This window comes from Zonotrichia leucophrys, chromosome 1A, assembly GCF_028769735.1.
Source record: "Zonotrichia leucophrys gambelii isolate GWCS_2022_RI chromosome 1A, RI_Zleu_2.0, whole genome shotgun sequence".
Lineage (NCBI taxonomy): Eukaryota > Metazoa > Chordata > Aves > Passeriformes > Passerellidae > Zonotrichia > Zonotrichia leucophrys.
The window spans coordinates 52,856,811-52,873,267 of NC_088170.1; the positions used below are offsets into that span (position 1 = coordinate 52,856,811).

At 38.1% G+C, this 16,457-nt stretch overlaps 1 long non-coding RNA gene across 1 annotated transcript; it reads left to right on the plus strand.

The window, feature by feature from the left end:
* Positions 1-1,534: 1,534 nt before the first annotated feature.
* On the plus strand, positions 1,535-11,687 carry LOC135457920 (uncharacterized). Its single transcript, XR_010442797.1, has 4 exons — positions 1,535-1,591; positions 4,871-4,926; positions 9,299-9,414; positions 11,428-11,687. It is a non-coding gene; the product is annotated as an uncharacterized LOC135457920 (long non-coding RNA).
* The last annotated feature ends 4,770 nt before the right edge of the window (positions 11,688-16,457 follow it).

Genomic DNA, 16,457 nt, shown 5'->3' on the forward strand with positions numbered 1-16,457 from the left:
TTTGGATTGACTTACAAGAATAATATATCTTTTCCTTACTTAGTAGTGTTTTAAAGACTAACTAATATTAATGTGATATTGGATAATGAATTAGTTCTTAAACACAGAAATCTCTTTTGTTGTTCAGACTATCATAACAGATAAATAATTCATGTTAATGAAGCCAAGAAAGAACAATATTAATTGTTCATCATGGAAATATTTCCATGATGAAACTTGCAGTAAGACATTTCTGTATATCTGTTTTCATTATCTTTTAGAAAGTCTATTACTTGGCAAGTCAGCTCTATAAACTAACTCACAGTAATTGCAATTCTAGTACTTTGGAAAAAATAAGTTTACCCTTACCAAAATCCCCTCAAATATGTCTATTTGGTGTCATTTTTACAGGCCAAATAACAGTCAAGCATAGGCTGTTAGTGATTTCAGATTGCAGACCTGCAATTTAGTAAGTATAAGTCTGATACAAGGGTGTCACAAAGATCTAGTTCCCTCTAATGACTCTATTTTAAATAACACAACTGTAATAAGCTCATTTGTCAAGGATCAGATGTCTAAGTCCCATGCTGGAGAACAGGAGAAACCAGATTGCACCTAGGTTGTGTTTTTGGGGATGTCTGTACATGGATTTTCCTTTGTGCTCATGAAGTTCATACAGTGGTTACACTCATGATCACATGGTACAGTTTATTAGGGATATAGCTTGGTGAGATCATTTGTATGCCCTCAGCTTTCAGCAAAAAGAATACATTCATGTTTTAACAAAGGTAAATTCTCAACCCATAATTATTTACTGTGTCACAAGGATGGGAGAAGCCATTGAGGTTTATTTTTCTTCATCATTCTCCCATCCCTTTTTGTTGGTTAATTCTCAGGAGAAAAAATAAGGTGACTGGAAGGGAGCCTAAACATCTCCTCACTGCTCTTGGAGAACTTGTCAACCTGAGTTTTTATGATCCATTTCTTGTATTTAGTAAGCCATCAGAAAAAGGAATCTCCAGTTTGATTTGTCACAGCTTCCATGTGATAAGTAAGGGTTTATAGTATATTTGGTGACACCATTAATAAGTCACCTGCTTTAGGAGGAACCTTAGATAATGTAATAAAATATGCCAGTTTCCTTAAAAGAACAGCAAGAAAAATGTCTCTACTCTTCTCTGGCCTGAATTATCTCTTTGCACAGTAGAATCTGTGCACATTAATGGATGATTGCTGCATGCAGTCCTGGGCACCAAGTGCATGTCCTGACCATGTCTAACCACACTGGTGTAAGTTGTAGGTGGCCCCCTTCTCTCATCCTCCATAGGCAGAAAACTCAGGCAGGGAAGAGGAGGATGTATGTAGGGGGAACATAAGTAAATGAAGGTTGTATAGAATGTAATCTTACCCCCTAAAGAGTTGCAGCTGAGCCAATTATTAAGGATTGTTAAACTCAGCAGGCCTGAGTTTAACAGGCTGCAGCTGTAGCCAATAAGAAGAGTGTTAAAAAAGAGTGGATTGGTTGGTTGAGGGGAACTGGAGTTAGTTGGCTGCTGTGAGGATAAGGAAGAGGCAGTGCTTAGAGGAGCTGCCTACAAGAAGCATCAAGGAGGTACAAAACTCTAGCAATATGGAACCCTTGCAATGTACTGATAATAGAACTCTTGAACTATAATGACAACAGCTGTAATGTTCCCATAGCTCCCTCAAGACAGAAGATTGGAACAGCAGGGTTAATAGTGATTCTGACATTCTCTTCTCAAATTTAGGAAAAATATGTGCCAATAGGTTTATTTGTAATAAAATACATACTGACCTTTTCTCTTTTGCACCCTATTCTGCTACCTACATTTTACACTAGTGAGAGTTTATGTTAAAAGTGTGGGGCATCTCCTGAGAGGAACCAGTACTTGTGCCCTTTGTGAAGTGATGAAAATGTCAATACCAATTATGTAGGAACAGGTTACCTTTACCCTAATTTCATCAGATCAAAAGCCAGCTCTTCACAATTTTATGCATGAGTGTGGCATTAGCAGAAGCTCTATTACTCTGGTTATTAATGGGTGTAAAGGATGTTTATCGAAAGGTGTATAGTTCATTGAGCACTCTCTGAACTGTGTTTCTCAGAAGCCAAGGATTTGTTTTCTGTTCTGAATGTCATGGAAAACACTTTCCATTTTAGTCATTGTATTTACTATGTGCTGCTTCTCAAATCTGTCATCATGCTGTTCCTCTTGCCTCATGTTTTCATCCTTTTCTCTCTGTACTTAAGGTTATTTTGATCCAGGCTTTTATTTTCTTTCAGTTCAGTAATTAATAGGGCTGATGTCACTCCTTTTATGTCCATGCTGAATTTGCCTCATTTCTATTTTGCTTTTCAATTCATACGTCAGCCGAGATCTCTAGTTACAATAGCTTCATGTTTCCTGGAAGCTCTGCGTCATGGGGCCAGATTTATACCTGGTGTATTTTCCATTGACACAAAACTACTCCAAGAATGAATCATCTTTATGTTTACATGAATCTGGTCTTATGTTTTTCCTCAGACACTGTTCATTTGTACCAACTATGTAACACTTGTAGTAATTTGAAATATATGAAATCAAATTATGTTGTTTTGGGGACTTGGCAAAGACAGCAACAATGAAATGAAATTATGAAAGTCACAAATCCAGGCTAGACCTGTTTTTTTGACATAGTGTACCTAGTACTCACAGTAAGTACTAAATCTTATTGCAGTCTCTTTTTCACTGTCTTGAAAAAAAAAAAAAGAAATGTAAGATGGGAGAACAGATTTTAGAGATAATATTGCATTTCTGAGTATAAAAGCTCAAGATATCTTTGGCTGCCATGCAGAACAAAAAGATAGCTAGCAGTCAACTAGATTTGAAGTGATGCACACTTAAACATATAAAACAACCATTTTGTGATCTGTTATGGGTGCTTAATATGGAGGTAAACATTGGAGCTTTTCATTGTGTTTGTTAATAATGCTAGAAAACTAAACATAAAAATAGATAAATATATGACCAAAGCTGCAACTTATTTAACTCTAGTGATTCCCTCCTCAAATGCGTGCCATCAATCTTAAGAGAGAAGCATAAGAAGAATGAACTTTTTTGTTATCAATTCAGTGCCAGTCTTTGCTCTGTTCCTAAGTATCTGATAAAGAGATAGGCTACTTCTCTGCATCTCTTGGCTGCAGTACTTTCTGTGAGTCTGTGGGGATGGTCCCTGCACCACTGGCACAGCAGAAGGAGCTGTAAGAGAGCAAATGTTTCTGAATCTGTTTCATTGATTTCCCCCGAGCTTAGAGGCAGCAGTACCTGGTCAGTATTTGGGTACTCCTCACAAGTGGCTGATACACCAGCACATGGTGGGGGGATCTGGGTGTGAGACCCTTCCCTACCCAGCCCAGCTCATCCCCAGACAGTGAAGGCAAAGGAATTCTGGAAAGTAACCTGGATTTTATCTGGATCATCATGATGATAGACACTGTCTCCCACCACACTGAGGTTGAATTTCGACTCACCATGAGAAATTTTCACGTTGGTGCCTTGCAGGGAGTACTCTGCAAACTAAAAACAAGTCGTAGAATGTAATAGTTTGATTGATGAAAGAGATCTCCACATGTTAATAAAAAATATTCTGAAAGAAAGTCTTCCTTCTCACATCTGTTCTTCAGTGATGGGTATTGCAGAGCACCCAGATGTTTATTGTGAAGTCTGTTTAGATTTGGGTTTGATATGAGGGGCACACTCTATTTACAGAAATTATGGGATCTCTGGAGCCTGCTTTATGCATTTAAAACTCATTCTGAAGCTGTCTCTGCCTTGTGATGGGTTAGAAAATTACTCTTAGCTTTGTCATTGAGATGAAGCAGATTGGGGCAGGATAAATACTTATGTGGATACCATGGTGTGGTAGGAGATCTTTGAAAAAAGTGACTGGTGCAATAGGTCCCAAACCATGAGGCACAAACTAAGAAAGAGGAGAACTGGAGGGGGAGTCAAGCTGAGAGTCTTTTTAAATGCAGAGTTTCAGTTTCCTTCACACATATTTTCACAGAAGTAAAACTTGTGATTTCTAATCCTTGCATGCTCTGGGTTTTTAAAGCTATAAATGAAACTAGAAAAAATAGTTTGGGTTTTATTTTAGTTGTCAAAACTCTCAGCAAATTTAGTGCTAAATTCACTAAACCATTGTGTCTAAAAGAAAAAGACAAGCTTTGACAACTGTATTTTTACAAATTTGTGGTAAAAGCGCGAAGTGATAAACATTGTTCACTAAAGAGCCAGACATAAAAATGACTCTTTTCTTGCTTCTTCCTACCCAGTCATTCTGGACTGTAATTTTGGAAGATGTGAGAAACCCAGATTCAATTCTCTTTGCAATTCAGGGGGATTTTGAACCCATTATCTCACAACAGAGATCACCCGCCAGTATTGGATGTGTTACTCCAGAGTGGATTTCTCTCAAGTACTCTTTCTGATGTTGCTCAGCGTTGCACAGAATACGAAAATCTTTGTGGAGAAAGGATAGGAACTTCGCTGTCCTGCCTATTTTTGTGACTTTACCCTGGTGGATATTTCATGTAAAGTGGACCTATAACAATAGGAATGATTAAGAACAGCACTCAAGTGTACTCTAAAGTGGTTTAGGCTCCCCCTGGGAGGTGGGATGCGAGTCTAACTGATTGTAGGAAGTGGAGGGGTCCTGTATCCTTCCAAATAAGCTTAAGTCCAGATATCCTGTATCTTTCAAATACTTTAAAGCTGAACTGCTAGTGTGTGTGATATAAGGAAGAGGTGAATGTTTATTTCCTTGAATCTGCGTCCTCCTGTATTGCAAGTACAAGAGCCCAAATACTTTCCTTGTTGTTTCCTTCCAGGTTGTCCACCTGTGAGAGACCCAGAGTGAAAGAAGTAAAACCACATTGTGAAAGATGTAAGACTGCACTCACTAAAGCCTTTAGGGAATAGACACAAGTGCCCATCCCAACCTTGTAATATCAACCAAGCAGGAGTGAACAAGCTGTTGTAAAGTAATATTTCACTCAGCCTTAGCAGGTCCTGCAGGCATGTCAGAAGCACCTCCACATCAGGGACTGATGAGAGATCAAGTAAAGTTGGCAGGGATACTTACTGTATTGAATGATAAGTAATTATAATGGAGAAAAGAAAAAAAAAGAAAAAGCAAAACCTCAAAACTACAAAGACTAATGGGGGCATTTGTACATGAACGTGACTTGCAGTTACTTATCTCCCAGTATGTGATCTTGAGCAAATTCAGACCAAGTACTGTCTTTGTTCATTGCTTTAGTAGCTACAAGCCTTCCTTAAAGGAAAGATGCATTTACTTTTATCATCTTATCAACTTCATGTGAAACAGAACCTTTCAGTCAAAAAGAGCCTTGTGCTGAAGGTGCTTTGCAAAGGAGGAGCTCTGTAAAGACTTACTGTGCACTGACATATAAGCAAATGGAATGGGCAGGTGTGTTTGACAATAACTTTTACACAGTGTTTTGTCTAAAATTCTGGAAGAACTGTCCAGCTATGCTGCATAGGCTTGTTCTCTTTTTTTTTTTTAAATGTCAAAAAATCAGTCTGACAGAACTAGAATGTAATGAAAAGAAGGAGCTCTTACATGTTTAAGTGGACCTCTAGCTTGTCAGGCTTTTGCTAAACAGTGATAACTTGGATTATATGCAGATGGTTTCTGTGTGGTGGTACTCCTGTATTTGTGAGGTTCTGACATGGGAAGGCTGTTTTCAGTATGAATTAATATATAAAAAGCTGTTAATTGGTTGATTAAAGATTTATGTCTTGCAGGACAACTCCTTCAGTGTTTTCAATTATTATTGACAAAATAATGGCAGTTCCCAAATGCAAGTATTCTTCCACATCAGCTCAGATAAATGTTATTTAGCCGTTGTTTAAATTTTTTAAACTAAATTTTAGTTTAAAAATGCAGACATCATGAAAGATAATGCTTGTTTTTAAACAACTGAAAAGGCAGGAGAAGACTGAAAGAAGTTATTCTCAAACTTATTTTGAAGTGGCTTACTGTTTAGGGCAGTGCATCTAATTTCAGAGTAATATCTTTGTTCTCCTTGCAGGTTTTGGAACAACATATGCATGGTAAATATTTCTTGCCTCTCTCTTTCAAACAGAGATCCAAGGCACAGCATGAACAAATGTGAATTTCATATTTGGAGAAGCATGACAAGCATTTCAAAATTTAGCCCAAATATAACCAAATATATTCCTTGTTGGAAAGAGAGCCTATAATTAACCTTCTGAAACTTTTTACCATGGGTGATCATGGTTGTTTTCATTTCTTTTAGGTGCATATCATTGCAACTATGTGGCATTATAAACGATGGATAAAACCTCATGGTTTGTGTTTAACTCTGAGAAGACAGATTTATTGCCAGATTTAAGAGTGTGCCTTCTCAGAGGCACATCTTTTTAAGAAATACAGATTCTTTTATGAAAAACTAGGGGGACCTACATTCTTTCAAGTTTGCTGTCTTCAATGACAGCATCTAGCTGTACATCCTGAGCAACATGAATCCTGGCTTTTTTTGGTTCTCTAACTAGGTGTAAGAATATCAGAGTTTTCTCTAAGTGTTGAAACTTCTGTCTGTGCTACTGGGATTCTTAAATCTCCATGGACTTTCTTTAAATAAGGCACAGCTTTCACTGTGTCCCGATATCAATACTGACCTTGTAGGAGAGTGTTCCCTGGCATTGGCTCTTTGAGATCAGGCTAACCAGACTAACTCAGACTGTGACCCTGGGACTTTTGCTAAGTAACTTGGAGCCTCCAGGCACAGAGGGGGTGATGATGTAGTTTGGGTTTTTTTTCAGTCTTTTCTTTCGCTGAGACATCTGTGTCACTGGTCTAGAAAACATGTCTTGCTTAGCATGTCTGCCACCAGCTGTGACTTCAGAGCACCTCATTTTCCTTTTCTAGTGCTGCACTACTCTGGCCTTAGTGGCTTTATTAGGGCAGTTTCTCATGGCTTGTGATTCAGTTACATTCCCACTGATGCTCAAAGGTGATTAAGCTATTCCCTTCCAAAACACACAGCCAATAGATGATAGCTGCTGATACTGCAACTTTACCCAGCACTCATTCCATGCAAAAGCAGCTCTGCAGGGAAGGAATGGCCATGGTCTTTTACAGAAGGTGAACAACAGATTTGTACTGTTAGGGCCATTTTTGTTCTCTTCTGGGCTTACAAATCATGCATTCTATTCTTAATGGAAAAACTGTTCAAACAGAATGGTTGGAGTGTGCTACTCACTTTGTTGTAGATCCAGGCTTGGTTTTGAGGATAGCCTTGGGAAAGCAAAGCATCTGAGAAATGCCTTGGATCCAGTTTTTGTACTTGGGATATGTATAGAAAAAACATAACTCCCTCAGCATTATATGTCTATCAGTCAAGTGGATTTCTGAGCCACAGTTGGCAAACATATGCCATCTTATTAGAAACATTTTGAGATGCTGAGCTTCAGGTGAGCATCTCTTCTTCTCCAATGCAGAGAAAAATTTTAACCCTGAGACTGCTGCAATATCATGCTCCATTTTTTTTGGGTAACTGACTTGCTCTTTTCTGTTTGCTTGTGGGAATGGTACAGATTCCAGGAAATCTGGATTGCCCACACAGTTTCACACAGCATGCATGTTGTGCTCAAGGAATATCCCTCCAATTTTTGGAGAAGTGGCATCCTATTCATTAGCTTTTCCTACTCACTTATGTAGATACTATGTTCATTATTTATCTTCCATATTTTTCTGTAATGCTACAAGTTACATGTAGTCTGAAGTTTACCCTTACTATTTTCCTGCCCTGAAGAATGAAGAGTGTCCCTATCTGTGCTTTATCAGAGTAAATGAGTGCTCTTTTCATGCCGTAAAGAGCTCATTTGGAGTAATGTGCAATGCTTCTTTCCATAGAGAAATATAATCCAAGTCACAATCCTGCTGAAAATAAATGTTTCTCTACAGCCTGGATCTTTATCTAAGCATTTAGACTCTAATTACATGAACTATTACCTCTCAGGTAATAGTGTATCACAAGGCCAGAATGAGGGTTCCTGGATATTAAGTTATGATTTAACTCACAGGTTGTGACTTCTTGCAAAATATTAACTGGTCTCAGGTTCCTGAGAGCTGATGCTGTTGTGGGCCTGGGTTCATGGGTGCTCTGATTCCACTGAAGATAGCAGGGGACGTATCATACTTCATGTCGTGTTGCAGTTTCAGGGGAGTTTTTGTTACAGGCATTCCAATGATATTCAGAGCACATATCTAATTTCAGGCAAGCTCTGCTAGTCTGGTGCCATTAAACATATTGTTTGCACAGTTGGTAGAATTTTGTGGAGTGTTGAAAGTAACAAGTGGATTCGCTTTGGTCTTCAAATTGCCAGGGAAACACAGCCATGCAGTCACTTTTTCATATGACATTGCCATCCTCAGCCAGCTTTGTTGAAAGTATGTAACTTCAACATGTGAAGTATTGATGACTTCAGTCATTCTCTATCACATTTATAGCAAATAAAAGAATACTGTTTGTGTTTTGCAATGACTGAAACTATTCAATGTACATTGAATTACAATCATTGAAGTTAAATGGAGTTTTCTATCTACATGAGGAGTAACAGCACCTTCAGCAAGGCAGAGGGTGTGGGACTTGAAATATCCCAGGAGAAAGGGAAGATGGAACACTGAGGTGGTCATGGGGATGGAGCAATAGCATTCAGTGAGCATTTGAAAAGTGTATACTCCATCTTTGCAAGTAGAGGAGTCTGACTGTTGTTACTGTGATTACAAAGACTTGGGGAAGCAGCTCTAGGCAGCTGTTAAGGAATGCTCCATCAGGCAAGGCAACTGAGCAAACATATTCAAAAAGGAGTTTAACTTCTGAATCATCAATGAGTGATTGATTCAGAAAAATCTGTAACTCTTACTGACAGGGCAAATAAGCCTGATTTTTATGTTCTTTTTGTTGCAATTGTTTAAGTTTTTAATGTTTTTGCCAGTAACCAAATTCTTTGCAATATGCTGAATGCATATTAGGGTTTTCTTTTTATTTCAGTGCCTCTCAGGACTTGAGCAAATGGTCTAGGGACTGGTCTCATAGCTACTGTCTCCAGAAAAACAATCTCTTTCTGCTGCTGTGTTTCCTTCATCTGTTATAGAGAAGATTGTGAAGGAAATTTTAACCAAGTATATATTTTGTTTGCATTTAGTTTTTGTCTAATTGTATAATTTCTTTCTCATGGGAATTGCATTACCCTATGTGTTACAGGTCTCAGGAGGAAGTATCATCTTCCAGTGTGAGAAGAGCAATGTGGAACCATTGGAGTTACTAATGTTCTGTTTACAATGCTGTTCGTGCACTTGCAAGGCCTGTCTTTAAATGAGGTACAGTTTTCAGTCTTTTATCTAACTAACTGAGAATTTCACTGGTATGGTTACACAAAGGATTTAAGACTGGTCAACTGCAAAGCAACCTAAATATATGAATGTTTTTAAGCAAGTTCATTCCTCTCTGTAAATGCTAAAAATTAAATTATTTTTGCAGTTCATTGGAAAACTCAGCTGCTTTTCTAGCTTATTTCTTATTTTTTATCTTTTCTTTGACCACCAAGAAGTCTGAGAAATCATACTGCATTCTTTAGAAAAAGCCTTGTTTAGCGGATAAAAATGCAAAAGTAGCCTGCAGGATCTTCTTTATTTTCAGCATTCTTTGAGGCTGGCTCATGGTTTAGCTTTTTGGTTACCCTCAATGGATGACATCCACACAGAGCAATCCCTCTAAGCAATATTACTCCACTAGCTTTTAATAATCTGACCTGCACAAGGTCATCATAAAAAGCTTCATATAGAGGTTTTCTATCCTGAAAACCTCTCATCAGTCAAGAAGCCAGAATGAATGTGAACAATTTCTGTTCTGAAGTGTCAAGGAAATAGGTTTGAGTAAAAAAATGCTTTTAAATGCACAGCCTTGCCCTAGCTGACCTGTGATACAGCTTGCTGTCCACAGCCCTTGTGTTCCATAACAATATTAGAATATGCTGGGACTTCTGTGGCCTAACTTCCTATTGTAAATCACAGAACTATTTAGGTTGTAAAAGACCTCTGAGATCATCAGGTCTCAGTTGCTAGCCCAGCACTGCCAAGTCCACTACAAACCTGTGTCCCTAAGATCCACATCCACAAGTTTGAAACACCTCCAGGGTTGGTGACTCGTTCTCTTCCCTGGGCAGCCTGTTCCAGTGCTTGACAACCCTTTTGGTAAAGAAATTTTTCATAATATCTCACACCAAAACCCTCAGTCATCTGAACTGCTATAAACACCAGGTATTTGTATTTAGGGAAGGATACAGTGGCATCTCTCTTATCTCAGAGGAGGTCTGCTTCATTGCACAGAATAGTTAGTGTTACTGAGGATGCTTTTACAGACAAATCAGCTGAAAGTCCTATGTTGAAGCCACAATCCTGAGAGTCACTAATAAATATGGACACTGCTTGAATGTATGGGTGCTGCATACATTTCAGTTCAATTCTACAAACCTTCTCTTATTTCCCTGCAAAAGGCTAATTACCAGGTCTGATGTATTTCTCTTTGCCTGTATATGTTCTCAGTTGTGCTTATTGCAAACTGAGACTTCTGCCTATATATCAACTCCTAGTAAAAGGAAGATGTAATTGCTGAAAGGATTCTTTCGGCATAGTGGCTATTTAATGCAATTACCATTTAATAAGGAAGGAAGCATTAAAAGTAAGTCAAACTTTGATCACAGTTAAAATCTTCTTTCATGAACTTGGAAATTGAAAATATTTATATGGATCCCTTTAAAATCACCTATGTTGCTTCTAGGTATTTTATATAAAGGGCTGGGATCAGCTGCTCCTCCAGTTGTTGTATATCCAGTGTTGTCAAAGCCAGAGCTGATTCCGAAAACAATTTTTGAAACAAGTAGTAGGTGGAAAAACTGTTTTCCTTCATAAATGTGTAACTTCCCACCTGCAAATCTGAGTATATTATAAAACAGCAGGTCAGATTTAAAGATACAGTATTTGCTGATTGAAAGAGATGGTATTGATTAATGAAGTCCACCTGATATATAAATAAAATTTGATTTATTTATTTATTGTTTAAAATATATTTTACTTTTATTGGTTATGGATCTTTCAAACTCCCTTCAAGAAAAAATTTAAAGTACAAACACAAAGGCATGCCACTTCCAAGTTTCCAAAATCTGTTGGCTTGCATAAGTCCACCAAATATTTTATGAGAAAGAGTGTTTACAACTGTGATCAAGGAACAACTGAAGATCTAAGTCATCATTGATTCAACTAAAATTGGTGTTACACTTATATATTGGATTTTAGGATTTTAATGGTCTGCTTGTCTGGCTTTTTTTCCTCAAGGTGATGTGTCCATGAAGAAAGATACTTCCAGCCAATGAACATAGGGGTTTTTTTAATGATAATAATGAATCAGTTGATTTTTGAAGGAAAGAACAGAGTCTGTGAAAGGGTAAAACCACTCTATAGAGGCTAAATGACCTGCAGGTCAGAATATCAAAGCTGAAATGTTTGAAAGTGCACTTTTTCTTTCTCCTTTAATACAGCATTGAGATGTGCTTAGTGTTTTATTTCTTATGCTTTGTATTGATGGCATTTTTTGAAGATATTCTAGTATGGATTATTTAATATAAATTGAGCTTTGAATATATATATGATATATATTGAATTTTGAACAAAGGGAAAGTATTTTTATTTAAATTGACCCTTCCTGAGACATATCACTATCTTTTTTCTTAAAATGATTTTTATATAGACAACATTTAAAACTCTAAATGTCTGAATTCATATCTATATTTTCCCATTGAATAAAAGTAATTGTTTTTAAGATTTTTCTTCATATTTATACATACCAGGGCATATGCTCATCCATTCAGAATGTTAATTGATGGCAGAGTTCAATTTTTCTGTCATCACATGGGATTTGTCAAGGACAGACAGCAAAAACTAAGAGCTGGGAGACTGGAAAACATGTGTCTTAGCTTAGAAAACATTGTCTTCCATCACAGCAGGCTTTCTCGTATATTAGAAAAAAGCTATTATTAGGAAACTCCCTTCGATATTTCTAGTGATTTGAAACAGTGACACTCTTGCCTCAAATGTGTATGGTAGAATGTTGCTGAGTGTACTAACACTCTAGCCAACACTAACACTCCCACCCTGGCTGGATCAATGATGTGTGCACATATACCATCAATCCAAATCTGCATATATGGCTTTTGCATGTAAAATACAGGTTCTAGCACAATGCTTCCAAGTTCAATATGTCATGTATTGTAGCATTGTATTTTGAAAGTAGTAGCTGTTATCTGATATTTATACAATGCAGACTCTGGGCAATCAGGTATGTGGGACTGACAGCAACTTTTGACTATTATTCTTTAAGAAGTTTGAGAAGCTATGTAGTTTTGAAGGGCTATTTCCAGCCTTTTTCCTCCTGCGAGCAGTTCCAGACATGCACCACCCTGCCCATGGTTCAGGGCACTGTTCCAGCCCCCCAGGCCACCATTCCCATCCTAGTGACTCTGGAGCAGGGCTGGTCTCCAGCTCCCCACAGCCTTGCCCCGCTGAGCAGGACCCACCCACAGCTTTGCATTCCCAGAGCGTTGCCTGATGCCCAGGGCTGGGGCTGCTCCTGCTGCCCAGCTGCTGGCTGGGGTGGGACATGCACTGGCTGACAGGCCCTGCCCAGATGGGTCTCCTGGGCAGCTCTCACCACCCCCAGTGTCTGACCCTGCAGGACCCACCGGCCTTTGTGCTGCTTGGAGATTGGGAATGTTTATTAAAAACATATTAATTAAAAAAAAAGGCACTAGTAGGCTTTTTCTTAACTGAAACATTTCCCAGAAGACCTCTTCTTCCAAGCCAAAGCTCACATTCATAAGACTTTTGTCCTCTGTGGCAAGATGTGTTAAATTCAATAGCACAAAATGAGTTGTGAGCCACCACACTCTGAATCACCAAAATACTGCTGTATTATTACCAGACGTTAAACCCAACATCTTGTTTGAGTAGGAAGAGTAATGCAGGTTCAAGAAATCCTTGTGACTCAGTGGTGTGTGTAGGAAGCACTGTGGTGTTGTGTAATGGGACGAGCAGCCTAGAATTGATCCTGCCAGTTTTTCCTGGGGAAAACTGCCAGAGACTTGAGCTGTTAAGTCAATGTTGCGTTTTAATGAAATTTTTGGCACATCTAATGCTAAAAGTCCCCTGAAGGGAAAATATTGTGAATCCAGCTGGTAGTGCTAGAAGTTAGGTTTGTAGGTTGGGAAGGAGGTTGTAGCTTGTAGTGTTTGTTGGGAACTGGGCAGAGGTGCTGCTTCCTGTCCCGTGGGATTGGCCCTAGGGAAGTAGGGCTGGGAGCTGCCACCTGGCTCCTCACTGTGAGGGAATTTGCTGTGGCTGCTGGCACTGAGCCCTGGATGTGAACAGGGGGGCAAGATACTCGATGGAACTACTGCATGGACGCTTGTGTCAGAGCTGTGATAAGTGAAATGAACCATGAGCAGAGATACAGGGGAATATACAGGCCATGTGTCTTGAGATATGTGTGTTTCAATATGGGCCAATACATCATGAACTTCTTGACTGTGTACATAAGTGAGAAAGGAAAGCAGTTGACAAAGTGTTTGTCTGAAATAAAATTTTACTTCAAACACTGCTTGTAGGCATCAGTCAATTAGGGAAAATGTGTTTTTTTTACTTGCCCTATGAGTTTCAGAAACTGTTTCAAAGATGCTTTCAGGGTACTTGCACTTGGGAAATATAGCTATATACACTAGTGAAATATCTAATTAATAATGATGCAGTTATCAATACATACAATAATACATACAATAATACATACAATAACATTAAATTCATAACATAATGTGTGTGTGCATGTGTGGGCTTTCTCTTCCTGATGGCTCTGAGAGCAGTTCATTAAATTAGCAGCTGAAAACTGGAGAGTGTTAATAATTCCCATGTTATTTATGTATATCTTTGTGCATTGTACAGTTTATAGCCTATATAGAATTATCACTTCTCTGTTGGGGTCTCTCTGTTATTTAACTTTTCTGCAGGATCCCACTGAAAGGAAACAAAAGCACTTCTGTCCCTCCCAGATCTGGACCCTGAAACAATCCCACTTCTGTTAACTCCTGATTATGGAACTGGGCCAGCTCAGCTACATTTCTCTGCTTCCAGAGTATGCAACCAAATAGTTCTACTAGAACTAGGAGAAAGTTAGCTGGTGAAACAAAAGAGCACTTTAGAGAGATGATTTTATAATCTTGAGTGTATATTTTTCTCCCATAATGTTATACATCATCAAAAGCTAATTTGGTATTCTCCAGGGATAAAGAAAAGGAGCAGATCTAGCCTGCAGTCTTCTGGCAAGCCCAGAATTCCTTGAGGCTTGTTGCCTCAAGGCCCTAAGCCTGTTTTGCTCAGTTTCTGATTGTTTATATTTCTCTTTCCATGTTTTTTTTTCCATCATCCATACAAAAGAGCTGATTCTCAGATTGTTCCTCCTTTCCAAGAGTTCCATAGATTAAACATGGAGAGGTTGTTTTGCAAAGAACATCTACATGCATGTTGGCCACCCTGTAGTGTGTTGAGAAGCCTCTCTTTGGACACGTAGAGAAACTCAAGTGAGAACAAACCATTTAAGAGTGGGAAAGGCTGTGATGGAGCACAGTTAATCACATCAGTATGGAAGCTTATGAGATCTCAACATTCCAGGCAAAATATTTTATATAGAGGTAGAGTTCAGACACCTTGAGACTGCTCTGTGCTATGACTAAATGTGGGGTTTGATTTATGAATGGAAATGATTAGGAAATTCCTTTTGAAAGCTCTGTTCTGGTCAAACTTAAAACAGTTATGTACACCTATAAAGTTCCAGCTGCTGAATTTGTTTGCAGCCTTGTGAACACTCATGACTTAATGAAGTCAACAAAAACTGCTGACAATTTTTCACGTGCAATAGGTGCTTGAGTCTTTGAAGCTTTGACTCATTTGTGAACTATTGTACCATTTTGATACTTGCAAGAAGAACATTTGAGACTATAGTATCTTCCAATCCAGAGTCTCCACCTACACTGTGCTGCGAGAGTCAATCAATGAAAGAACTTTGACATAAAACAAAGTATTAACCCGGGAGCAAAAGACAATTTGATCATCAAAGCTGCTGTTTTTGATGGTCTGTAGAGAAAGAGGAATGCAGTTCTAAATCTAATTAAGCTGATGAGTGATCTCTCTCTTTCTATTAAATAATTTTGACATTCAAGTGTGATTTCAAAGTTTGGCAAGACAAAACTGCAATGTATGTGAAAGAACTGAAGGCCACATACTTAATAACTTCTCTGCACAGAAAAGGTGGGGAAAATGGACTTTATAGATATCTCTACTGGAAAATAAAAATGTATGAGCCTTAAGAGACCTGGCTATGATGTTGTTCCATGGTACTGAAGGCATTAAAACTATACATTTCTGTAGTGTATATTGACTGCATTTTTACAATAGTCTATAGAATAAACTCTCTAGTTGACTTACTTGACTCTGAGACTAGCTCTACTCCTTAAAGCATGATGCTAATAAGACTGATGGTGGGGGTTCAATCCACTTATGGAACTTCAGAGTTGGATTTGGTGATGCTTCTGGGTCTCTTCCAACTCAGAATAATCTATGATCTACTTTAGGTAACCATACTTAGGTTTGGGAAGAAATCACTATCTTGAGGCATATAGAACAGTGTCTTGGTTTGTGCTGGACTTTTCCGCACATGGTTTGCTAATGCAAACAAAAGCTACAGATGTGATTTCTCTGTTCAAGATATTTGTATGGAAGCAAGAGGGGGAAAAAAAGAGATTAAAGAATTATGCTTCAAAATATTAGATGTTAAAACTCATAATAGTTTAAATTCTATGAAATATTTTTTTATAAAATGGTAAGATATTTCTGAATTTTGTCTCTGAAAGACAACCAAAGAACTTTGCCATTGCCAAAGTTAACTGGGACACTTTGTTGTGCTTTTAGGGAGATAACAATTAGATGTAAAACCATAATCTCAAAGATTCAATAGTTTGGGTTTTTTTACATGACAAAGGGATTGAAGGGCTTTAATTCACTAAATTAGGTACAATTCCAATGTGATAATGAATTCAGTAAAGATCTTTTCCAGGAGCTGGTATATGCCAGGTTAGACATTTGATGAGATTCTCAAGTAAAATCTAAGGCTCTTAAAATTAACAGCAAATCCATATTTTATTGTAAAATTAATATTTAAATTTTTAATAGAGAAAACTAAAATTGGCAATTTAAGGTATTTCACAAGCTCTGTTTATTCCAGTTTTCTCCTGCTCATTGTAAGCTTGTGTGATTGATGTTAA